The sequence below is a fragment of the Protopterus annectens genome, chromosome 12.part0 (assembly GCF_019279795.1).
Source record: "Protopterus annectens isolate FY-2018-M chromosome 12.part0, PAN1.0, whole genome shotgun sequence".
Classification (NCBI taxonomy): domain Eukaryota; kingdom Metazoa; phylum Chordata; order Ceratodontiformes; family Protopteridae; genus Protopterus; species Protopterus annectens.
The window spans coordinates 732,109,054-732,136,561 of record NC_056746.1 but is presented as its reverse complement, the minus strand read 5'-3'; positions in this window follow the sequence as shown (position 1 = coordinate 732,136,561).

Sequence of the window (27,508 nt, the reverse complement as noted above, 5' to 3'; positions counted from 1 at the left end):
ACAGAGTACCATGCTGACCCTCTTCAAGTTCAACCAGGATGAGTGGATGGGAAACCACATTCCTGTTCCAGGGGTCCCACCTGTGTCCTTCATTGACAGGGGTAACAGGTGCTGACTGATGTGTTTTTTCTGGGGATAAAATAATGGCTAGCCTTGTAAGTGCCTCAGTGACATTACTCTAGTAACCTCCTATGATCCTATGAACTTATGATCCTTCTGAACTCCCAGGTGACATGTATCATGAGTAGCATATTGTGTCATGTGGTATGCATGCAAGATTATACTGTCTACCCCCATTGTCCCTGACACACTGTTCTACACATACGCACCTAGGTAATCATGCACATATACAGATGTACCTTGGCAAAGTCACATTTCTGTATCGTCACCATGCCATCTTGATCCACTGTATTGGCACCAGGTCTCCATGGTGTAGACACACAGACCCCTGGAATAGAAACAGAAAAATGTGTGGGAGACATCAGTCAGTCAGCAATGCTACTACCAATGCAGTTTCATGGAACAAAGGTACATACATCTTGATGTGTACTCATACCACATGTCAGCAGACAGCACCTTACAGGGCATAAAATTACTGCACTAGAAACTGTCATTAACTGCACTGTAGTCACCCTGTGCATCAGACACATATTTGAAGCCTCTGCATTGATGGTATGGATGACAGAGATGTGGCACAGGTATCATCACATGCACAGGGTGTAGTGTGGGGTTGCCAAAGGCCTAGGCTGTGCTACACAGTTGACATCATGTGTGAGTGTCTGGAGGGGTGCTGGTTAGCTGGGCCATGGAGAGGAGCCGTGTGTGTCTGGTGGTCACCTGCATGTGACAATGATGTGTGAGTGTGTGCTTGTACACAGTCAAGGCACGTGGTATCCCTACACAAGGATATGTTGGACAGCTGTAGACCATACATGACAGAATGCACAGTTCACCGCCTCCAGCCATGAACATGTGAACTGGCTCTACCAAAAGTGGCACTGGCACTACCATGCCCTGGGTCAGATGTGGTACTACATGCTGATGTTGGCTGGTGTCTACAGGGTCTGTGTCCTTCACGGGACCATCCAGGACAATGTGCCAATGGCCTGCCAAGTTGGGGTGTGGACAGTACACTCCCTTCAGTAGTGCTGGTGGTACTGCCACTACTGGAGTGTGATTGTGCATGGCCATATTGGCTCTCAGCTAATGTTGTTGCTAACCTACATCCATGTATCCAATGCCCTACTCCCACCACATTTTCAAGTACAGACATTGCATGGTTAAGGAGTGACAATGTCTCACCTCACCATCTGTCCTCTACATCGGTGAAATGATGTAAGGCATCACCAATGCCATGGATGGAGTCATAGATGCTAGGCAGTGATGCACTCATGATTCTTAGCATCCATCTGGTGTTGCTTTCAGAATGTGCCTGTGGCTCCATGATGGACTGAAACATGCATTGGGTGACATGATGTGACACCTCTGGCAGGGGGTGGGTGGGCAGCAGTACTTCTTTGAGCACCCCTGTCAATCTGCCTATGTGGAACCTCACCAGCTGTCTGGCTATGGCTACTGTCTACAGTCACAGTTGCCATAGTAGCCACACTCTTCTCTTTGATGCCACCACCCACTGACTGTCCAATATCTGTGGCCACAGGGGGCTGGGTATGTGTGGGCATACTGACTGCATGTGGGGACATTGGGGGAGGAAGTGGGATGTCAAACCATAGGACAGATTCAGCCCCCAACAATCCCACCTGTGCCTCAATATGGTCACCATCATCACCAAAGTCCGATGAGACATGGACATCAGGTTGTGAGGGAGACAAACTCCAACCCTCACAGTCACCTGTGAGGAGTAAGACAGCATGACTACATTAATTTCTGCACTATTATGTCTGCTGATCCACATACACACGCACACACACACACACACACACACACACACACACACACACACACACACACACACAACACATACAGCTGAGGTGCCACAAATGCATTATACATACCACACCTTATTACTAATCCTATGCACAACACAGAAGCAGACCACAACAGACACAGACAAGACAGGTCATTGACAATAGGAAGTGCAACTATGTCCAGTTAATGTTGCCAGTACTATACACCTGTGAGATAAGTGACATGCCAGTGTATGTAATAGACCTTCACCTAAAATACAGTGTACCCGTTTCCACCATACTAATGCACCCCCTTTAAAGCAGACTGCCTAGACCTTCACAAAAATACATGCAAATTTGTTACAGCTCCTGCAAATATGCTACAGTGATTACTGATACAATGCACTGCAGTGAACCCCTTCACAACCAAAAATACAAGTATTGCAATATGGCTAAGTTTCACAGTTGTGTCCATGGCAAACTGGCAGCCCTTAACATGCCTAGAGTATAGATGAGCCATAACAAAAGAGTTTCACACTCACTGGCAACAGGATGTTGGACTCTGGCCACACCAGAGGTACCTATGGAATTGTGGGGGAGAGGTATCATCAGCAGACACAAATGTGGCATTGGTACAGGATAATATGTGCATATATCAACATGTACAGTACAAACTGTGCTACTGCCCACATTGCTGACATTCACACTATGTGTGCACATGTGTGCATTACAACCCCCCCCCCCCCAAATGCACATTGATCTGTCATCTGTGTACAGGTATGCAGAGGCTATCACTATGACTGCTACATCATTAAAGTGATGACCACAGGAGGCTTATCTAGATGCTCCTCTGCTGTGGAAGCTGTGCCACCCACCTCCACGACATATGGGTTGATGGATATTTGCAAGCTGGTGGTTGAACCCAGACTTGACAGGAACTCCTCTCTGGCTGACAGTGGCTGTTGTATTGCAGGCCCTCCACTAGTGCCAGCACGGTCCCTGGCCACAGCTGTGGCCCTTTGCCGTGAATTATTTATTATATCTGTGGCCTGGTGTCAGAACTGCTCATAACTCCTTTCCTGTAGCTAGATATGATTTACAGATGCCACAAGGTCTGCCCACAGTGCAGTGCTTTGTTGCTGATTATGGCAATTCCTCAACAGCTGGATCTAGTGATGGAGTCGCAGGCCATCAACTATGGCATCATTCTCCACTCCTGAAGATAATGAGTTTCTACATCTGTACATCACTCCTGAAAGACAAGAAGAGGGGAACACATCACAGGACCACATACATTGGTCTCCATTATGTGCACACCCTAGACATCCACATTTGCCAGCACTATCACTTTGCTAACTACCACATCATACCCTGCCATCTATCACCACAGTATGTATGTGGCTATCAGCAACATAGTGGCAATGCATCATGCACTACCCACCTGATCTTGCCATTTCCTGCTACTTGCTGCATGTTCTCTAAGGTGTTCAAGTGCATATTTTCGGTTGCATCTATTACTGCTTGTTTATAGCCTGTCTACATTGTATGCAGTAGTGTCAGCTTCCTACTTTTGTTTTAAGCACCTGGGTTGTAGGACCACCTGTTAGGTCACCCTGACATTCCCCCCTCAGATTCTAGAAAATATGGCTTGACAATGTCCTACAGTTTCTCCTGCCAGTCTGGTTGATATGGGCATCCTGGCACAGTGTAGCAACTGCCTCATGTACATGGGCAAAAACCTACAAATACCACCAAGGAACACAATTTGTGTGCAATGACATTTGGAACTTATAGTCCATGGTGTCTCCCTCTCAAGCCTGCATATCTGGCACCAAATAGGTTGTCCACGCAATCAGTACACCTCACACACCACCCATACCTATACAATACACACCCACATATGCGGAGGTACTCAACATACACATCTACAAACAAAGGAGACCTCCGAGGCAGACACATGTGAACTACACAGCCCTCCACAGCACATAACATGCTTAGCCACACACCTGTGACCCACAGCCACAAAGGCCTTATCATTAGTCAAACATATTAGTCATAGGAGACTCCATTGTGAGACACACAAATATACATTTCATCAGGCTATATACGGGGAGGGACACAGTTAGTTGTCCGCCAGATGCCAGAATCTGCCATATCACATATGGTCTGCTGTCTCTCAACAGCAGGTACTGTTATGAGTCTGTCACAGTCCATGTTGGTGTGCCTGACTTGAGACATACCTCCCTTGACTGCAGAGATGCCCCAGCCTTACATGGTCAACAATCCTATCATGCAGTCATACCCTAAGCTGTGGGCAGTAAAGCCATGGGACATGAGGTTTCACTATATATGAAAGACATACACACATCCAGGCTGTTCAAACAGTTAGACACACAGGGGACACTGCAGGGGCAGTCAACCATTGCAAAGACACCTATTCAAAGCATAGGTAGCTACTGGCCCCCACATCTGACCAGGAAGCCCATTCTGCCTATATGGACCTGATCAACTCTATCAGGAGTCAAGTCTCTACCCTGATCCTGGGTAACTTTAACTACTCAGACATACATTGAATGATGTACTCATGCCAGCACACAAATGCCCAGAGATCCATCAACAGTGGAAATGCAAACACCTTGGATCAGCTAGGTGCTACCCCCACATGAGGTCAAGGTCTGTTGGAGCTGATATTAAACAAAATGGGTAACCACTGCAGCATTTCTACAGTATCATCCTCTGTGGCAAACCAAATATTAAGCGGTCACATTTGCAGTCACCATCTCCCACAATACCCATCTAGCTTGGGTCAGATATACAAACAACTCCATAGCTGAATACAGCCTCCTGAGGGATGGCATAACCAGCTTTGTAGCCCCATTCCCTCTGGAGGAAGTGGCGCCATTATCCAAAAATACACAAAAGTGCTATCTGTGCATTTGTATACATGCATGGAGTCAGGTAAACCCGACAGGACTACATCATTCTCTGCAAGGATACGTAAACCTGTGTGGTGGACATCTGCAATAAATAGTGTCCATAACAGGGATGACATACTGCTGTCCAAGACAAGGAAGGTGCAGGTGTCCAATTTGAAGCAATGTCTCCTTGGCCTGTATAAGCAAATAAGAGCACTATTGGAATCCTGCAAAGCAAATCCCAAGCCCACATTGGAGACATCCACTACAGACAATCATAACTCATTCTTCACATATCTCTGCAACATCAAAGGAAGCACTCAGATCTGCTCAGTAGTGGTGGTCAAGGAAACCAGATATACAAGTGCTATCAGTATAGCATACTAACATGTCTGACAGAGTCAGTGTAAGCTTCACCTCCTGTCCCCCCAATCAGTACATCAGGACTTGCCCAGTACCTGCCCCCTTCCTCTTATATTTAGGGATCAGGGCATCACAGCCATCTCATATTCATGGTATACAGCCACCATGGGAGCTGAGCACATCACAGGATGCATCCTACATGACCCCAAGCATGACCTTGCAGCACCAGAAGGCACTGTATTCAAACAAAGCCTGAATACCGCCTTTGTCCCAGCTGAGTGGAGGACACCCACTATCAACCCTTTCTACTAAGGTGGGGTGTCAACCAATCTGGCACATTATAGACCGATTAGCCTAACTTGGCTGATCTGCACGGTCATGGATCAGTCTATAATGAACCTCATTAACAAGGATATTGGTGACCTCTACACAGTGGATCATGCACATTTAACCTTTGCCAAGGGGGATCATGTCTGTTACATTTGGTTGATCTCTATGATACAGTCACCAAGGCCATGGATGAGTGGGAAACAGTGCACACTGCCTACCTTGACCTGGGCAAATACTTTGCCAGTATTCCCTACTTGCACATAATAGATATACACTCCCAACTAGGCATCAGTCCATATGTTACACTGGCCCACTGACAGAACCCACCTAGTCCATATAGGGGAAGCTACCTCAAGTGGTAGAACCATAACTAGTGGCTTAATCCAGTGTTCTGTGTTTGGGTCTATGTTATGTGTGATTTACCCTTCTGAGGTGCAGGGCACAACCAGTGGACTATGGTGACCATGTATGCAGAAGAATGCATGCTAGGTACTGTCACCATCTTCCCTAGTGATGTGGACATCCACCAAGATGATCTCATGCAGACATATGACTGGTGCCAGAAACATAGCCTCAGGAAACATACCATGAAATGCAGTGTCATCCCTTTTGGGAAGAGTGAAGTCCCCATATATTATCACAGTACTAACAACATCCTAAGCACGCAGTCAGTCAAGAGTGATTTGTGTACACAGGTTGATGGCAACATGATATTTGATTACCATGTTTTTTCCATTGTAAGGAAAGCTTTCTACATGGCCCAACTCATACGTAAGGGTATCTCATCCAGGGACATGGGGTTCATAACTTCATGTAATCCCCGTAATAAGGCCCATTATTGAGTATAATGCCCCTTTTGCCATGTACATCACAAAGCACATGCAGCAGCTGGGGAGATTATGGAGGGTCCTCACGAGGGAATACCAGGGCCTCAGACATCTACCATACACATCCCATCCCTCTACCCAGTTTCAAACAGACTTCTCAGGGGTGACCTCTGTCTGGCATATGAGGTGATCACGGACTCCAACTTGATGGGACTGCTGCACAACTGCATGTCAAACTCCACTCTATTAACCCACATACACACCCTCAACCTGGTCTATGACATCAACAGGACTTGTTGGGAGGTCAGATGTGTATCCCACATACTCACCCACCTGTAGAATGAACACCCTGTCCATATCAGGAAGAGCATCTATTTACACCTTTTTAAGCGAAACCTGGATAACTGGATGGTTTATAAGAAATACACCCTTCAGATACCACCTGTGTCACTGCTGAACTGGGGAATCAGGTGATGAATTGCATACACATGGGCTAAACTCTGGGCTAGGCTTATGACAGCCTCAGGGCCAATAGCCTAGTAACTTTGTATGATCCTAGGTATACCAGTTATGGCCTATGTGCTGTGATGGATTGTATTGTTATGTGTCCACACCTTTACTGCCATCTACTGTGGTTTGTTCCCTATGGGTGACATTCCAGTACCATGTCATACAGCCACCATCTGACACATAGGTGAGTAGTACTACAGGTGTATAGGGACAGTCCAGCAACATATGTGTGACACAATTACAGGCAGCACTGCAAATGTGCTGTCAGGTATCCTCCTTGTAGGTGTCCAACATCTGCAGTACACAGATGCTTGCAGAATTTGTACATGTGCCTGATATATGTGGACCCTCTGCCAGACAAATGTTGATGTCTGGAAAACAGTTGGCCAATACATAATAGTTGTTTGCAGACTGTGGGGAATTTGGTTGTCACACACCAGACACCTCAGAAAACAGTTGTGATACATTAATATCTGGTACTGTATTCATTCCCTTAAGTTGCATGCTCAATATCTACACTCTGTTTCTGATGCAGAGCCTGTGCCACCCAGTACTACTGGCTATAACCTGCTGTCCTGCTGTAGGGGGTCAACAGGTATGCTAGCCATAGTTCTCAGGTAATGAGATACAGGTGTGGAATACACAGTGACCGATCCAGAGTACATCAGGAACAGTCAGGGACACCTGGACAATGTTTGAACTATGCCTGTGTGACATTCACAGACTGAGAGGAGCAGATGCCACCTGTATCCACTGGCACTTACTGTCACTGTTGTCTAATACACAATCCAGTAGCATTAGTACATGATCTGACCATTGCTAGGGGGACACAGGGGCTAGAGCTGTGATCTATGTCACAGCAGACAGAGACTAAAGGAGAGTCTGCATGTGCTGGAAAGATGACTAACAGCAACATGTCATTCCATGATATGTACTACAGACTGTTGCAATCCCTTTTTCCCATGACTGCATTCCCCCATCTGTGTCCCATTACATGGGGAATTCTGTTATATACCTGGTATAGTGCTGTACTCCTTTATGTGCACAAATCCTGTGGTATAATGATAGGATAGGATAGCACAGCCTGTCTTCATAAACAAAGTCACAGACCTGTGTACCATAGGCAGTAGCTTGCCTTTTGTAGGTAATGCTCATGCACAGGTGATTGTCTGTGCATCAATCATGCACATGTGATTGCCTGTGCACTAATCTGTGGCTTACACTTGCTAATTGCATCCAGAACAGCTGGGTTGCATTTTCATTAGCCAATGGCATGGCAACACAGTGCTATATTTCAAACATTCATGTAGGCCTTTGCTCTTTTCCTGGCCTGTGAGCAGGACATTTTTGAGGTGTGGGGACTACAACATCACAGAGGGTAGGTAGAAATACTGTCCACTGTTTGGATTTATATGGTATGTCCACAGTTTTGCATGCTGTTTGGCCATTGTGAACAGACTTTTTGATTATGTGGCAGCTTACTGTTTAACAATGTAGGTTGAGGTCAGTAAGGAGACAGATAGATGTGAGTGCCATATGTCATTTGTATCAGAATATGTATGCTGCTGTAGTAGCTGCTGGTCTATCAGCTGTGTATGTTTGTAGGGGAAGACTGTGACACATGTCCCTGTCACCTGACCATTCCCCCCACTACTTTCTGTATGGGTGTTTTGTGGATCCCCTGTTCTAGGTGTTTGGGAGGTATGGTAGGTCTGTAGCAGGTAGCTGAATATACTGCTGCATATGTTGCAGGCTGCAGCTGCTGCATTCTGGCCAGCAGTCATACTGGGTATTATGAACACACTGGGGGACAGCAAGCTGCATATGTGCATGAGGGAGCAGTGTCAGCTCTGTTGTCACAGCATAGCCAGGATAATGGTACCCATAACAGTCCAGGTGAGGCATGTGCCTCAGGTACATATGTTATGTAATAGTGCCATCCAGAGTGGTAGGAGACATTTAGGATGCATATACATTTTTGTGAATTGTGTCTCAACCTACAGGCCTTTTCTGTGCTAATATGGGTGGCAGTGACTGCAGTAGCAGCAGACGGTTGTGCTTAAAATTTCAGGGCCCAGTCATGTATTTGTTGTTTGGACAAGCATGTACTGACATGCAATAGACTGGAATAGACGCCAGGACTGTGGGAGGCAAAATGTACAGCATGCTAGGAATGACTGCAGTAGCAGCATCTGGTTCTTCTTAAAATTGCATGTCAGTCAGTTATTTGTTGTATTGACAAGCCTGTACTTAACATGCATTAGAGTGGAATGGAAGCCAGGATTGTGGGTGGCAAAATGTAAAACATGCTAGGAATGTAACAGATTGAGCTACTGAGTCAATGCTATAGCAGGTTTATTTACAAGATGTGTGTATGCATACAGTCTGTTAAACAGGATTGGCATGAACATGTGTGTTCAGATGGGTATGATGTGTGACACTGAATTGTCTGCCATGGTTTTTCTAATCTTAGTCTGTACTGACTTGCCAGTACTTCAGAACACAGAATAGGCTTTGTGACAACCATGCCAAAAGTAGGTGGCACAACTGTGGAAATTCTGCAACAGTCTGTGTAGTTGTCAGATCTACCTGATATCTTAGGCCTCACATACATCCATCAGCATTTATTTGGTTGTTTACTGGTTTGGTGTCTGCATCACAGTCTCAACTACACTGTCATTTCCCCCATTATATATACAAGCATTGTTATTGGCACTCAGGGTATGTGTATGGAAACAACTGTTATACATAAGAGCTGAGTGGCCTAGTGGGCAAATGCAGTATGCTGTAGTCAAGAAGGTCCTGGGTTCAAGACTTGGCAGGGGTGAATCTTTTGTTGATGTGCATCACTGATACTCAGGATATGTGAATGGAAACACCTGTTAGTCTTCACAGCTGAGTGGTCTACTGGGCTAATGCACTATACTATAATTGACAGGGACCCAGTTTAGAGATGTGGCAGGTATTACCTTTTTTTCTGATGTGCATCATGGATACTCATGATAACTTTATGGAAACACTTATTATTCTCCAAAGTTGAGTAGCCTAGTAGGCTAATGCCCTATGCCCTAATTGGCAGAGGTGATCATTATGCTCATGTGCAGAACAATTTCAGAAAGACAGAAGGTGATTAAAGTAGTTTTAAGAAGGTCTAAGTGGGTTTGCATAGGTTTGTTTGACATGCTGTGACACGGCGTGGTGCTTAGCAACACTTATACCCACACTATTTCTAAAAAAAGAAAAGAAAAAAGGGGCAATAGGAAAGTGCTGAAATGGGGGAAGCAGGGGGGAAAACAATATGAAAAGAAGGCAGGGATGTGCATTACAGATGTAGGAAAGGACCATAGCTCTCCATTTCTTCTAGAGCAACAGCTGTGCAGGTTGTGGACAATTTGGAATGTGGAGCCTCACATCACAGAGGGAGGGGTGTGGGTGACATAACTTTGTTGATTAATTGCTGTAATGATTGACTGTGGGCAGTATAGGTGTGGGTGAAATGGAGAGCTATGTATGGGACACTATTTTTTGTAGGACAGATGTCCATTTTTTTAAGGAGAGAGTAGAATGTTGGGGAAGGGACATATGTATGTGTGAGAAGGTAAGTTGGGTAGGAGATGTAGCATTTGCAAACAGACAAGACAGGCAAGACAGCAGGCAGGGGAGGTGTATGACACATGAGAAGGGGTAAACACCTTGGATGGGGAGAGTGTTGTGGAATCAGAGAACCAAGTGTCCCCAGATGGCAGTAGTGGGACTGATCTCCCATCCATGAGCAGTCACCACTGTTCCTTCATGGCTCCGAAGGTGACTGTGCTGGGGGCTAGATACCAGGGCCAGCCTGCCCCTCCAGGTTGGCCAGTTTGCCCTCAATCTGGTGGAGGCGATCATTCAAACCATGCTGGACAATCCTGTGCACCATCCCTAGTAGCTGTTGATGGGTGACCTCTTCCTCTCTGTGCCTGATCCCGGGGGGTTGGGCCCCTTCCACTGAGGCCATCCAACCTCTAGGAGGTGTAGGACCCGTGCAGGGGGCAGATCCAAGTTGGGTCCCAGACATGCTGGGACCCAGTGCCATGGCCAGCTTTGGTAGGGTAGGCTGATCACTGGGAATTGGCCTACCCTGTTGAGCTATGGTGTTGAGCTTTTTCAAAGTGTATAGGTTAGTAATGAAGATAACATGTGGTTAGTTGTAGCAACATGCCAGAGCAAATCACATAACCCAGTAATGTGACATTGCATAGCATATAAAACACAACAATAATTGAGATACCAGTCAGGATTGTAACAGCATGCCAATTACAGTTATGGCATAAGGCCAACAACATAGGTATTTCAACAAGGTATGTTAGTATGCAATCATTGTAATACATAACAAATATAAAACACTAGGCCCAACATAACATTTTGAGAACAACATATGTTAAAAGTAAACCATACTCAACGTATAAGAATAATAAATTATGATGCAGATACTGGGTGGGGGGAGAGAGAAATGCATGCCATTACTACTGCTATAGGCTATATTGTTTGCAACAGAACGCTTATATACTCTACAGGTCTGCCCTTTCATTTATGTATAGTTCCCTATAGCTTCTGTAGCACCTGCATACCTCTCAAGTTATCCATATGGGACAATATAGGCCAAGCTGTAACACCTACAGGTACACAACTACAGGGGACTATTACATATCAGGGGAACATATGTGACTACCAAGGTGTACTGTGGACTGATGTAGTGTGAATGTGCTGTTGAGGTAACTCAAGTTGTTAAATCTGTGTCCCAGGTATTTGGCAACAGTGCTCACAGTCCATGACAGCGTGACACTTGAGAGACATGTATCATGGACAGTACAGAGAGTTTATGCTTATGATGCCGTCCTTGGTAGGCATGAGGTTAGACTATTAGCAGACATTCACAGACATACCAGGCATATAGCCATACCAAGGCTAAACAGTTTTATGTGTTTTTATAACTTGTATTAGTATTGTACTTGCTAATTTTTTATTTACTGCAGTCTTATCACCTTGCTGAGCAATGCTGTTAACACATCTCAACACACAAATTAGTAATCCATTTGAACAGCTACTACAGCTATTTATTTACATGTAATTCCTGTGGTGAGAACATCTGTTAACAGTACATAACAGTTTCTATTAATATTTAGTAGTACTTTACCTGGATTCGAGCCCACGTCTGTGTGTGACAGAATGCATACTGTACCTATCGTTTACCACACTGAGCTACTGAGTCACTATTGAGCATTGATTGACTAATATATTTCTAGAGCTCATGTGGTAACAAACTGTTACCTGGTAATAAAGGTAGAGTGTCATACAAGACTGCAATGACACTTGAATATACAAGCATGAGATTCATGCATGACAGAGATACTAGGTGAACTGTGTACTAATACTTGGAATACAGGTGTACACATTTAACACCTAGTGGATGGGAATATGTGTGATATGTAGAGACCAGATCTGACTGCTGGGTTGCCTACCTGACTAATATACAGTTGCAGAAGGTATATTTGCAGTCTACAGCTATTAACATTTCCTACATTGCCTGCAGCAGTGCAACTAAGTTCAGGAATGCATATAGCTGAAATGCAAAGGTTAACACAAGACAACCCTGAGATAAACACACTATTATACCTTAGACATTACTATTCTAGGTTCAGATCTTAGTGCAGAACATATATCATAATGCTATATCTTGCAGTACAGCTCCACATCTACACTTTAGCACAACAGTTCTTTATCAGCTAACCTTCAGTCACTTCATGGTATTATTGTAATACTTGATTTCTTGACCAATATCCCAAAATGTGCACATTTAGTGCAACACAGCTTTATTAGGGGTGACATGAAACAGCGATTGGTATACATCTAACAGTCTTTATTGATGAACAGTTTAGATAATGGTGTTTCAAGACAGTTGTTATTCCACAATTTATGCAGTAATAACTTTATTTCCTTAACAATTCTGAATCCAGTTGAAGTTTACTGTGGTTGAACTTTATTTCCTTAAAATTATTACTGCAGTTGAGTTTATTTCCTTAACATTATGAATGTAGTTGCACTTTATTACCTTAACATTATTAATACAGTATAAACTTTTATTTCTTTAACATTATTAATGCAGTTGTAACTTTCTTTCCTTAACATTAGCAGTTTTCATGCTTTCAACTATACTGAACTGTACCTGGCATTACTAACTTATATTAGTCCAGGTCTATAACCACATTCATTGCAGTACACTCAAAACAGAATATACCTACTGGCAGTTACTACTGTACTCTTTTTTATTTACATTACTATAATTTGCAAGCTATATCTGTACTCACCACACTCACTGCGCAGCCTGGCTAGGTACCCTGCATGGGCCTCCAGGTTGCGAACTCTCTCCTCTGCAGCTGTTGGGAGAGGAAAACACCATTATGCATAGCTGTCTATCACATATTCATACTAGAATTTGGTAAAACAATGCTTACAATACTCAAACTTGTCGGACATTCCCAGCCCAAGTTTCCCGGACTGAGGTGTCCAGATGATCCCCCTTCCTACGCTTCAGTTGGTCATAATGATGATGCACCTGCTCACCTTTGCGGGGGATACCAGTAGCACAGGTGACGTTGCCTGCCAGCCAGTTCCAGGCCTCCGCCTTGTACTCTGATCCTGGAACTAGCCCTGCAGGAGCCGGCTGTCATGGTCTTTGACAAGGAGTCCAACCATGACTCTGGATTCCAAAATGCCCCACCACTGTGCCCGGAAGCATGCACCATCTCCAACTCCTGCCATAGTTCCTGCACGGGTCAAACTGCAACAGGTTCTGGCTATATTCTGGCCTGTTCAGCTTAAATAAGACTGTTTTCCTGCCCTTTGTCAGCACCGGGTCATTTTTAAAAATTAGTAAACAAAAAACTGGAACAGGAGGAATGAAACAGTGTTTTATTGAGGCAAGGTGGAATAACTTGAAAAATCAAATAAGAACAGGTGCCATAGCAACCCTTTTAAGTAAAATTAAACAATAAATTGGTTAATCAAAATATTAATACATAAGCTACTCATAATTAAAGGAAAAGTTTCTTGAACGTGATCATTTAAATAAATCACATAGCCAAATGTCAATGTTACATATCACGCAAAACATACTTACAAGTTTAAAAACACCATATTTAAAACAGCTAATATAGAAATAGTGAATTTAATGTATGTTGTTATATATTGTGAATACGTCAATTAATCAGTTTAATATAAAACACTATAAAATAGTGAAAAGTTAAAAAATAAATAATTAAAAAATGTTTAAGTCATCATAGTTTAGCAGATCTCAACTTTAAAAGTGGGGCCAAGGAGATGTGATCATTTAAACCAAGGAGCCTGTTAGCCTCCAAGGTTACCTGCCAAACATCTCCCTATACTCAAGCTTAGTTTCCCAGGCTCCACCTCTAGCCTCCTTAGGTACTGAGTCTATGACAAAAATTCTAAACCTGGCTCCAGCACAATCTAGGGTATGTCTGAACATAGCATTTTTTGGATTCTTGTTCCTCACGTCATTCATGTGCTCATATATTCTATGTTTCAATGGTCTTTTGGTTTTGCCAAAGTAGAATCCTTCACAGGACTCACAAACAACTAAATAGACCAGCCCAGAAGAATTACAATTAAAGTAACCCTTCCCTGTCAAGTGTTTTTGTCTAGCTGACAGCAATATCTTTTCACCCTGGAATATGAAGGAACACTGGTTACAAGCACCACATATATAAGTATAATTTTTTCTAGAAGAAAATACATTGGTGTGGTTTGCTTGTTCTAAAAGTTGCTTTATGTTCCTACCTTTTCGAAAAAACATCTTAAGTGGTTTACCTTTAAGGTTTTCCAGATCTGTAAATTCAGAAAACCTAGCCCATTCCTTTTCCAGAATATTTTTGGTACAGTAGGCATCTGCACTATAATTAGTTATGAATGCCCTACTGAATCCTGGCTGCTCACACCACACTGCACAAATACAAAAAAAAAAAAAAAAAAGGAAATAAAATAAAATATTTAACTTTTACATTTCAGTGCCATCTGACACTTTGACAGTGCAGGAGAACACTGTAACACACCCCCTACGCTTATTGCATAACCATATTACATGGCTGTCCATCAGTAGCGCGCCTTCATTAATATGCAAGGCGGCCTGCCAAGGGGGACCTGCAGACACGGCCATGGTACCCTCTGTGTAGGACTTGCACTATTCCTATGTGGACTTTATTAAATCCCCACCATAATTCCACTTCCTCACCAAGGCTGAATAATATGACATCTATAAGCAGTGTACTTAAAATGTGTATCACAATGCTATAACATATTAATCAACATACTTTATTCAGCTTCAGAAATGCATATATGTTAGAACTCATTTTATGCATTTTAAATTATTAGTTTCTGTGCATTTTAAAGTAGTCGTAGATGAAGTGCTGTAAGTTTATGATTATTTATCAAATTATATATGTTTAGTTTCTAAATAGTTACTTTTACAATTTGAATTTTAAGGTGCATTGCATGTGGTTAGGTGATGAATATTTATGTGCATTATATATATATATCTAAGTATTCAAACTGAAGTCATGTTAATCCATAATTTAAGATTTGTGATGTTATTATGTTTAATGTTATTTAAACGGCAAGATGAAGTGCTGTTGTATTAAGATCAAAGGAAATCGCACTTAACCTTTGGAATAAATTTTGTTTTGATTACATAGACAGCATCCTTAGTCTGCTTCTTTTGGTGACAACATTCTATGTTATGTCTGATTGGTAGTTCTATCTGTTTTGTGAGAATCAAGAATCTAAACATCTAGAGACTTCTGTAAATGCCATCTAAGTTTAAAAAAAAACAGGTCCACCTGTAAGTGTTTTTGTCATCCGCCACCTTTGTGATAAGTACCTGTGCGGTATGCCACTTCGTGTTATCCATCCCCTTGTCCCATTTTTTCTTGTAGTAGTGATCTTTTCAGCTAAGATATGATACTTGATGAGCTAGTTGCACGTTTAAATCTCTCCATACCTCTCAAGCTCTTAGCACAATAAATCTGGACAAAGCCAAAACTAATGGAGAACAAAGGCCAATAATAGGGACAAGTTTTACATATTGCTCTTATAAACTTAGACAGTTGATAGAATAACAGGTTTTGCATTAACAGGCATTTTTCTGAAGGGTATAAAGTCTGAAACTCAATTTTTGCCATTATTTAGTGACTTCAGTCCACAAAGATTTACCCCCCCCCCAAAAAAAAAAAAAAAAAAAACATTTATGAGGAACAGAACAAAAGATGTGAGCAAAAGTCTGGACATTCTCTGAAAATGTGGGCAGTTGAGAGGTATGTATCTCTCCTTTTCTTTTTCTCTTTCTATCTTTCTCTTCCTCTCTCTTTCTCTGTCTTGTCTTTCAAATAGATATCTAAACCCACTTAATGACATGCACTTGAAGACCTTATAGATCAATAAAAATGTTAATGTAAATGCTTGCTGTGAAACTCCAAACCCGCTATTTACTACTTACATGACTCATGCAACCCTTTTAACAACTGGTTATTTAGGTAGTTGGATTATTACAGTCCTGGATTAAATTAATCTCACTTACTTTCAGTTGTTAACATTTTCTGTAGTAGTAAAGACTGCACCTCAGCATGACCACTTGACTGCTAATGTTTGTTTTCCCTGAGATGCAACAATCTGAGAGATCATTACTGTAGTAAGGTGCACAAGGGACATTGTCACGTACAAGAGATTGTGTTTTACTGTCACAAGAATGCCATTTTTCTTTTTCTCTCTCAACTATTTTGTTCATTCATAAGAAGCATTTAATAAACTGACAATGAGCATTTGTCCAAGATCTACTTGGTGCTAAGCTCTTTGCTGATTATCAACTACTATCTTAATGGAATAGGGAATAATTGAACTACTTTTATTGATTCTCATATTTTGCTGACACTGGACTAGTAAACAGAATGAGGTCACGGTGCAGCAGGGATAAGGCAACTTCTCTTTGCCCCAGGGTTATGCACAGACTCTCCCTCAAGTGGAGAATGCAGATGAACTTGCTGCCTTCAAAAATATTGTATTTATAGCCAAAGATGTGTTATAGAAATTATTTTTTAATAAACATAGTTTCACTGAATCTTTATTCATTTGCTAGTTGTATATTCCTTACTGTACTGCCTGCTGTTGACCTAAATACACAAAAATCAAAGTAATAGCTTAACGCTGTTTTAGGCAAACTCTGCTCTGTACTTGACTGTTTGTACTTCTGTCTACATTGTTTTAAGTATGGCACACATTACACTTATCTGTTATTCTGGTCTATATTGCATTATAGTGTATCTGTGTACTGTACATAGTGAATGTTAAGAACAGGGCTATAGTATTCTGAACTATTTGTACTTGTGTCTTCTTGTTTTATTGTTTGATGCACGTTCTTTTTAGTTTATTCTCTATTGTATTATAGTTTGATTTCTGAAATACTGTTTTGGGTTTGTATTTTCTGTCCTAGGGCCAGGTCATAAATAAGAAAATAGCCACCATGAATTAATCCAATCATATGAGTAATAAACAGTAAATAAATAAAAAAAAATGTTATAAAATAGAAGAAAGCACTAGAGCAGGGAACCCTTTTCAGCGATTACTCATGCCAAAGACAACATAGACAAGCACAACTACTGGGACTAGACACAACGCTACTACAGCTATATGCAGTGGCAAACTGTGTACTTCCAAGCAGGTTAGCATAAACATCCATTGAACCATACTTGCTGTATCTAACAGGGGTAGGGCTATAGGGCTAGTAGGAGTATAAAAAGACTCCAAGCCTTTCTTAGGATTATGGTTAACACTCTTATATATATCTTCCTCTTACTGTTTTTTTTTTTTCCTGACAGAAGTGGGGTTGAATGAAAAGGCTATTTGGTAACAATGGATGGGCATAGGGAAAGTGCCAAATATAAGAAAAAAGTGATATGTCAGTTTCCTTTTTTAAGTTTGAAATTACTGATGTGAAGAAGTAGAACTTCTACGCCATTTATTGCTCAAACTTCAATAAAATAGGAATTAGTTTATGCCCGTTGATGTATATGAAACTTTTGCCCAACAAGAAAAGTTTGAATCATAGAGAACAGTGCATGATCATTTGTGTTCACTATCAAGGTCATGTAAAGCATCAAGAAAAAATGTGATGATAACATCCCAATAAACTGCAGCATAAAACAAATGGTTCAAAATTGTAGAGGCTTGCTTTATGTAATGTTAACAGTTAATCTGAAGTCCAAAATGTTTCATTGTGGTTTACTCAGCATAACCTCTAGAAGCTGTTTTTCCCACAGCTTTACATTGCTTGCTTTAGATTGGTTAATTAGTAAGACAGAGAAGTTTATTGGTCCATTGCTTGTTTTTGATTGGAAAATTAGTGAGGCAGGAGAGTTTTAGTGGTCCACATAACAATGGAAGTAATATAATGACATAATGAGTCACAAACAGTGTGCAGAACTTATTTATATAGCCATGCTGCTTCGTATTCATACTTTATGTTAGACAAATAAGTTTTGTGGTGCAATAACACTTACAAGCAATGTTGAATCACCAACATTCTAAATGATACAGTCAAAACTTAATTTTTGGTAGTTGTGGTGTTAAGATATGGCTCTTAGCACTTTCTTTTTCATTTTTATCTGTTTTGTTCAGGCTACAAACACCTCAATTCTAGTTTTTAGCACAAAGATCCACTCATTAGAGAAAAAAACTGTAAGAAAGCTGATGATACAATAGTACAACATTTTCTAAGTACAGTTTCAAGATTCAATTTGATTTTTATTAAGAAATAGTTTTCTTATAATATACAGATAAGATGTCCACCTTGTTTTGTTAAACTATGTATACTGATGGGATATGCCATTTTCTGAAAATCTAGATACTACTCTTTCTGTATCTATTTGAGTATTGCAAAGAATTATATTAAAAAACCTGATCTTTAAGTAAATTACATTTTTTTTTTAAAAATCTGCTAGTTTAAGATATGTATGAGCAAGAACCAAAAACAGATGTGTGGAAGTAAAAAGAATTACTTAGATAAAATACATTATACATTGAATTCATTGTACCACCAGCAGTGCCAATATGATTCTGTCATAGTCCTTGTCAGTATAAATGACCTAGGACGTACCTCACTGGACTATATGAAAAAATACATTATGGATCTGTCTGAATATATGTCACAGAGAGGTACATACCTTGCAGTGAGCAGCACTCTACCTTCACCAAGGATGATGCCACAGTATATAAAGAAAGTGATTGACTTTAATGAGTGGATTAGTTTCTGGTGTCACTGCTAGAGAATCTAATATGTATTAGCATGGGAGGACATGGTTAGCATCTGTCCCACATAGGCTTTCAGACAGTGGTTAAAACTTTATTCATCCCCTTAAAGTCATTTTAAGCAATGTCAAAATGGCAAAACTTCCAACATAGCTAAAAATAAAAAAATAAAAAAAACTGAAGCAACCTTTCTTTGAGCCTAAATAAGAAACTTCACATGCTACAAACTCTCCTTACTCTGGCCAGTTTGAACATATGTGCTGTTACCAAAACTTGGATTAAAGCCACAAAAAGAACTCCAGCATTAGAATGCTAAAATGCCTTCCACTTATTTAGACCAATGCAGCACAGACAGTGGCTAAAGCTGGAGGTGTCTCAATCTACATCAGCAACAAATACAAGTCCAGGATGGTTAAACAGGATGATGTCCAGGAGTTCATCCATGTCCAAGTCTCCATAGACAAGGTTCCTTACCATGTCCTGATGAGCTGCTGATCACCCTCTATGATCCACAAAGCTCTCAACTCTTACCTAGTCCTACTAGAGGTGCTCACCATACAACCAATACCTTATTCATGGGAGACTTTAACTATTTCTCTATATACTGGGAAATATACACTGTCTTTAACTCACAAGCACTAGATAGTAAAAAGGAGCAACATCTTGGCCCTAGTATTCACCAACATGGGAGAGCATTGCACCCTCCATCAAAAAAACTGTCTCCCTCAAAATAAAAATCAACCTGGAAAACGCAACTAAACTTGCAACAGTTAAGAACTACTCTAAAGCAAATTACATCCTATTAAGAGTGACATGACAGTTTGTCAAAATTCATGGCTTGGCCAAACTCCAAGAACACAGATACATATACAGAATTATTTACAGAAACCCTGTACAAACATATAGCCAAAATAGCAAGAAAATATTTCTATGTTGCCCAACTCATAAGCAAGGGTATGGCATCCATGCCTCTCAGCTGTCCAAATTTATGCAGAATGCTCTGATTTTTGTCTCAAATTTTTGTTCTTTTCCTCATAAAATTTCTCATTTTCTGGCAAATCACTGAGGACTGAATTTACTAAATAATGACATACATTTGAGATTCAGACCCTTTAGAAAATACATGCCAACACAAATCCTCTTATTTTAGCAACTTTCTAAGTCTATAAGAGAAATATATAAAATCTGTCCCAGTTTTCAGGACTTTGTGCTCCCATTATTTTATGCATGTTGCAGATTTCTTGCATTAAGACATTGATAGGTATAATGGCATCCAGGTCCAAGGAGGTTATATTACCACTCTACTCAACCCTTATCAGACCCATACTGAGTACAATTCCCCCTTTGGCATGTACCTAACTAGGCACTTGCAACAGCTGGAACACTATCAAAGGTTCCTCACCAGGAGAATCCTACACAGATCACCTTAAGGCCCTATCTCGATACTCAGTCTCCTACAGGTGACTGAGAAGTGATCTATGCCTAGCATACAAGCTATCCTCAGATTCAGCTCTGATGGATGTCTTGCACATCCACAAAGTAAGCAGCACCAGAAACACTAGATCCAAGGACCTGAACTTTCCCTGTGACATAAATAGAACATTCTGGACAAAGCGATATATGTGTCAAAGGATCCCTGTGCCATGGAATAAGCTCCCCATCTATGGGAAACAAAGCTCATCATTGACCCTATTGAAAATCACTTGATCACTGGGTGGGAAATCACAAATTCACCCACTGTCTGGCACCATGTCTGTGATGGACAGAGGTTGACAGTAAGTACATTTATACCTGACCACCCCGCCCCCACATAACCCCTAGCTAACTCTTCACAAACATACACCACTATACAGACATGCAAGGAACTCAGGGGCAAAAACTGAGTTGGGTTGCACAGACAGGCTTGTAAAGACCCTGGTGGTTATTAGTGTAGTATATATCTATGAACCTATACTAAGTAACTACAAATTCCTTGTTTAACAGAATCTGGCTCTCACTGTGAATCACTGTGAATTAGACCGCTTTGAAAAAAACTGCTTAGCAATATTTTTCAACTATATAACAACACTGAGCATAAGTGATTGTGCTACAATTACAGTACTACTCTTACATGTGGCATATGAAAGGTACGCAGTACTTATGAAGTAAGAGCAAAGCCAAAAATGTATATGTACAAGGTAAGCTAGACAAAATATTTCTAGTGAAATAAAAATAACCAGCTTGACATTTTTACATTCAAGAAAGAAAAGTAAAAGGAAGATTAAACAAGAGATGCACTTTACCATGTAAAATTCACTGCAAAGGAGCTGTGTCTTCACAGATGTAGATCAAGGAATAAAGGCACAGATATTACGAAACTACACACTGGGAAAAGTTAGAGGAAATGTATTGCATGATACAGAAATAAGTTTAGAAGATCTAGATCTTGTAAGATTCCAGTATACATTTATTTATTTAATTTTATTTAACATTTGTTTACCAGGATAGTCCGACTGGGTTGGTAGCCCATTTTCAGCACATGCCCAGGGAGAAAAGCTCCACAATAATTGCATACAGTAAAGTACAAAAGTAAAGTTTAAAAAGAGAAATACATTGAGAGATAGTAAAAAAAAGTATTTCAACACACATTTTTGCATGAAGTAAAGCTACTATGTTGTACAGAGAAAGCAAGCAATATTTAAATTTGTGCCAGTTTATCTACATATAGTAAACTATAACAACCTAGTGTAGGCCAAAAGGTAACTAATTATTTACAGTCTAAATGTTAAACTAATACAATAGTAATAGATGTAAACTGCTGCCAGTATGACTGCTTATAAGAGCAGGTGAAAGATGAGTGTCATAGAGGTTGATAAAGTGATTTGTGGGTAAACCATGTGGGTGTACTCTAGCCTGGGGCAGTATAAGAGCACTGTCAGTTGTTGGTTAGGTGGGCCCTAAGAAGTTGTTTGAACATAGTGGAGTTGGTAGTGTTAAAGATGTTTTGGGGGATAGTGTTCCAGAGTTTGGAAGTGTAATTAGAATAAAGGGCATCACCAAAGCTGTTATATGGTTTAGAGACTGAAAGAACAGATTTATCTGTGGATCTTAGGGCTCTGAGGTTAGACTATGGCTGAATGAGTTTTTGAAGTGCAGGACAGTTATCTGGTTTGGTAATAAAATTGTGGGCAGTGAATATTTGATAGAAATTAAGGAGATTGGGTAGTTCAAGCCAGTTCAGCTGTTGGAGTGCTGCACAGTGGTGGGACCTGTATGGGGAATTTGTGGCAAATTTGGCTATTTTATTATAGCATGTTTCCAGCTTAGTTAACTCATATTTTCTCAGGTTAGTAAGGACTGGTAAGGCATATAACAGGGTGGAGAGAAGATGGGTTCTAGTGATAGCCTGTTGGGTAGAATTGGTAAGGAATTGCTTCGACCTGCATAGAGTGCCAAGCTTAATATGGGTTTTCTTGATAACTTCTGAGATATGTTTGTCAAATTTAAAGTTACTATCAATAGTGGCTCCTAAAAGTTTTGCACAGGATGTGGGTTCTATTTTAACATTATTAGCAGAGAAGATAACAAAGGGAACTGTTGGATATTTGTTAGAGAAAAGAATGAGTTTAGTTTTTTTTGGGGATTTAATATAAGTTGTTAGCTGGAAAGGTAGGATTCTATTTCTGTGAAGGATTGTTGTGTTTATTTGTTGGAGCTGGGATAGTGAGGGAGCAATGCATATTAGTGATGAATCATCTGCATATTGAATAGTGGTAGCCAGGTTAGTGGCAGTATGCAGATTGTTGGTGAAGACTGTAAATAGCAGTGGGCCTAAGATTTAACCTAGAGGGACCCCTACTAATACTAGCAGGTGGGAGGATAGATAATTTTTTTCATTTGACAGATTGATGGCGCTCTGTGAGGTAGCTCTGAAACCAAAATAGTGTGGAGTGGGATAGGTTATGTGAGGCAAATTCATGTAACAGTTTGACATAAATGTCAAAGATAAAAAGAAAAAGAAAAAAAAATCTGATCCAGACAAAAGAAAACAACCGATGTAGTTAAAATAAAAGAAATATCTAAGGTAAATTTCTTAAAAACCACAAAGTGTAAAAAGAAAGCCAGAAAGTAATGAAACATCCATATACAAAAATAAATAAATAAACACATTAATTAATTAATTAAAATCATTTCAGTTTTTAGAAAACATGGAACATCATATTAGTGCAGGGCAAATGCCTGAAACAGGCAGAACTTGTGTAATCTGCAAGCCAATGAATCACTTTGCAAGTATGTACAAAAATTCATATGTGTATAGTTAAAAATAAAAACAGAAGTGCAGTATGGATATAACAAACAAATGAGATAATCTAACAAAAATAAAGAGTAAAATTCAATTTTTATTATCCAGGAAGAAAACAAAGTGAAAAACATTTATGATAAAAAACAGACATGGTTAGGCAGTAAATAAAATTTTACGAACAATCCAGAAATAAATGGTGTGTTCATAAAATCATTAGAAACAAATTATGCTTGATTTAGTACCATCATACCACACCAAATGAAGAAATAAATAAAAGGGCCACAGACCATGTTGAAAGCCATATGTAGAAATATTTAAATACAGATTGTATACTGTTTTAACAATAAAAACTTGTTTAAAACAGAAATAAAGTACCACTGAAATTAATTCATGTTACAGCAGGAAACCACATTCTTTTATAAAGCTCTATTGCTTTAAGTACTCGAAGTAAAAAGGATACAAAATACAGTAGAGAAAAGAATTTGAAATGAGAAAAGAGAGTAAACAGTTTAATGTGAAAATACAGAGTTGTTTGAATGATTAATAATGTTAAAATAATGTCAGGTACAGTTATACATAGATCCAACAGCACAATAAGAAATAAATAAAAAAAAGTTAAATCTGATAAATAAGTGTATAAGGACCAACACTATATGTGACAGGAACTGTAACCTCATCAAACCAAAAACTGTAATGACATTAGAATATATATTATATATATATAGACATTTATAAACTAGGCAATAGCGATAGAGGGAGGGAGGTACTTCTGTCTCCTACAGTCAATGACATAGAAGTAAATGGTGTAACAAATTTACATAAAATGATGATACCGCCAGTTAGAAAGTGCAAGTGTAACAGTATTCACAACCTACATAGGTCTTAGGAAGTATAAGACACTGATGTTTGGAGTGAAAAGTTCAGCAAATATATTTCAGTATCTTACACCACAGGTATTGCAGTAGTGTTCCATTGAGAACATCTTCAGTTGAAGATCTTTATCATTGTCTTTGAAAAAGCAAAAAAAAAAAAAAAAAACAGCATAGAAAAACACTATGAAAGGTTACAAATAAACTATAGGAGAACTGACAGACACTGAAAGAGAAATGTGAATCTGATAAAACATTAGTAGATTTCTGTAATTTTATATTGTCAGAAATGTTATTTCTAAAGAACTAAAGTAAGAGACTTAAATGTCACAACCTGCACTTGCAAAAGAGGTAAGGAATCTACAAGGAATAGTCAAGTATAATTTAAGTTAATCAAAATAAGCACAATAAAATCACCAATCCCAATGTTATAAATCATGATCTAGATTAGATTTCTTTCTGATATCAGAAATATCCTGAAAGGCAGAAATAAACTATTATACAGAACCTATTTTTTTTTGGAGCACTCAAAGATTACAATTAAAATAAGATGGCCTAGTGATCTAAGCCTGAAAACAAGGAATATAAATTGGTTCCTAAATCTGAACTTACTACAGAAAAACTATATAATACAGGAAATTAATAAAATATTAGATGAACTTGATCATGACTTAACGGTGATAGATATTCCCTATAATATTAAATGGGCAACAAGTAAAGCAAGCATTATGGGAATTTTGATTAAAAAAGCATCATACTATAAAAATATGAAATATATAAAGAGAATGAGACAAAAATAAAGGAAACATAATTGAAACAGAAGAATGAATAAAAAACAATATTGGAAGAACAGATGAATAATTTACAAAATGAGTTATATGTAATGCATACAGAACAATTATCTTTCACAGAAATGAAAACCTTAGCATGGCACTCAGAATGGGCACAAACTCTCTCAAGATTAGTGGCAAGGATAATGAATATTAACAATAGTGCCCTTATGATATCAGAAACTGAATACCAAGGGAACACATATAATCCTAATAAATAAATTATTAAAACTTTTAAATATTTATACACAGAACTATATGGCCCTCAAAAGCTAAAAACTATGGAATTAGAGAGAGATACTTTCCTAAAGAATCTAAACTTCCCAAAGATAAATCAAACACAGAAGGATCTACTTAAGGCATCTTTCACACAACAATAAATCATTTCAGTAATAAATAGTCTGAAAACAAGTAAAGTTCCTGGACCTGATAGTTATACTACTGAGTATTATAAACCCTTTGGACAAAAATTACCAAAACGTTTACTGAAAATCTATAGTTATATAAGAGAATATGGCACTGCAGATTTATAATTTAATAATTCAAAGACAATATTTATACCTAAAGGAAAATCTGATAAAAAAACAGGAAACTACAGACCAATTTCTCTCATAAATCTAAACATCAGAATTCTAGCTGCATTGCTTACAAATGGACTGAAAAAAAAGCATTACTGAAAATAATATCACATGGACAGTCACAATTCATGAATGGTAGGTAGGCAAGTGATAAACATTAACCTTAGATACAACAATCTTGCCAACTAAACAAAATAAAAATCCTACCTATGCCCTTGTTTGAGATGCATGTAAAGTCTTTGATAAAGTAAACCTAAACTTTTTTTATTTTCTATACTGCCTTAATTTGATATAACATAATAATTTACAAATATAATAACACTTTTATATGAGATCACTTACACAATTCTGTACATTAATAAACCAAATTCAAATCCAATAAAAATTTTAAATGGGACCAGACAAGGATGTCCACTATCTTCTTACCTCCAAACTTGTATATAGAACCTCTATTTTTACTCATAACCCAAAAAACATACCATCATATCCCAGAAATTTTTAATAATAATATTGCTTTATCAGCCATTGATGATGATATACACTTATATTTTGTACTCGCTAACACAGTTTTTGAGCAAAATTCTAGACTCAGTTAAGAACTTCTCAAAAATTTCAAAGTATGAAATTAATCCCACAAAATCACTAATTTTCCTCTCAATTTATTAGGTCATACTAATTCGTATTTTCCTGATTTGGAAATGAAATGAAAATACTCCCTAACTTGGGGATATCTTTTGAGCATAACCCAAAACTATTCATGCAGAATAATTTACTATAGCTATGAACAGACATTGAAAAGATATTCAGAGATGGGGAAAAATGAAGCTATCCTTTCTTTTGAAAGATGCAATTATAAAAATTAACATTCTCGCAAGGTTATTTTTTTCAACTTAATGCAACAAATTTAATAGTTTAGAAAAATGTATTTAAAAAACTAAATGCAGCTTTACTTAAGTTTATCTGGTACCCTAAGTCTGTCAGAATTAGTTATCAGAAGTTAATGTATCCTAAGGAAAAGTGAGGATTAGGACTACCTGACTTTAACTTATGATATAATATGTTCAAACAGGATCTTTCAAGTTGCTGAATATTATCCTAAGGGTAAAGAATGGTATCCACTACTGATTAAATTATGGTATGACTACATCAAAAACAGTAAAATCAGTCCCAAAGCCCTTCCATTTATAAATCAGGAAAACCTAAATAACAGCAGATTTCATATCTCATTAAAACATAAAATAATTATATTTCAAAAAATGATGGAAGCACTAAACTTAACAAATACTTACATCCTGTTACAACCAATGCATCTGAATCCAAACATCAGATTAAATAACAAGATGATAAACTTGGACAACTATCCACTCATTAACAAATTCAATGTTGGGATATTTACAGACACAGGAAAAAATCTTTAGAAGACACAAATAATGTTCTTAACCTTCTGAAAGGATATATCATAATGTTGAGGCAAATTAGAAAACTGTGCACTACAATAATAGGAGAGTGTGACGTAAATGATAAAGACATAAATGCATACAATGCATTATGGAACTTATTAACTTTAAGGAAAAAATGTTCTCTAATACATATAGGCTAATAATATCCCTTTCTTAGATATCAACCATGTATTCTGTATTTAAAATACTGGGTTGAAAAGCTCAAAGAAATTACTGAAAAGCAAAAACCTAAATCTATCAAAACAACATTAAAATTAATCCCTTTTAAGAAACTCATGTATAC